Source organism: Penaeus monodon, chromosome 27 (genome assembly GCF_015228065.2).
Source record: "Penaeus monodon isolate SGIC_2016 chromosome 27, NSTDA_Pmon_1, whole genome shotgun sequence".
Taxonomy (NCBI): domain Eukaryota; kingdom Metazoa; phylum Arthropoda; class Malacostraca; order Decapoda; family Penaeidae; genus Penaeus; species Penaeus monodon.
In genome coordinates, this window is record NC_051412.1 from 16,156,723 (window position 1) to 16,157,317 (window position 595).

General features: G+C 35.3%; 1 protein-coding gene across 1 annotated transcript in view; it reads left to right on the forward strand.

Annotated features, from left to right (window-relative positions):
* LOC119590625 (wiskott-Aldrich syndrome protein family member 2-like) overlaps positions 1–595 on the forward strand; it is a gene marked incomplete in the record, with an annotated part of 42,196 nt that overhangs the window by 10,561 nt on the left and 31,040 nt on the right.

Sequence of the window (595 nt, forward strand, 5' to 3'; positions counted from 1 at the left end):
CTCCTATTATCCAACAGAGAATGGTAACACAGAAAAGGGTTTGCTAGTGAAAGGTTGGATTATAAATATATTTCATATGGAGCTATGGTCACATGAAAAACAGTTTTTGATGACCTTTGAAGTTGCCTCCAGCTTTTATGTTGTCTAATTCCTAACTTGCTGGTCACACATTTAAACAACACTGTGCTTGATTTCAGTCAACAAGGCACTGGGGTCTTGAATCTCAACAAACTCCATCTTCAAACATGATGTTACTGTCATTACAAAATAAAATTACATGTAGAGATAAATAAGCATTATTAAGAAATGTAAGGATTTAAGATACAGTATTTGTTTGAAGAAATGTCATATTAATTGAAATATATGATTAACCTTGCATGTGCAGTTATTATTAATAATTCCAAACGATCCATACTGTCTGATTCAGTGTTGGATGAATTTGCCACAAATAAGGATTATGCCAACTTGAAGGTTCTTGGAAGTGGGAAAATTTGAATAGCTGAATCGAAGTATGCCATTCTCCTGGATGGCCAATTTTAATGAGCCATCTTGCAGTCAGTAGTGAGGGGGTGCAAGTGAGCACCAGAGAATGATG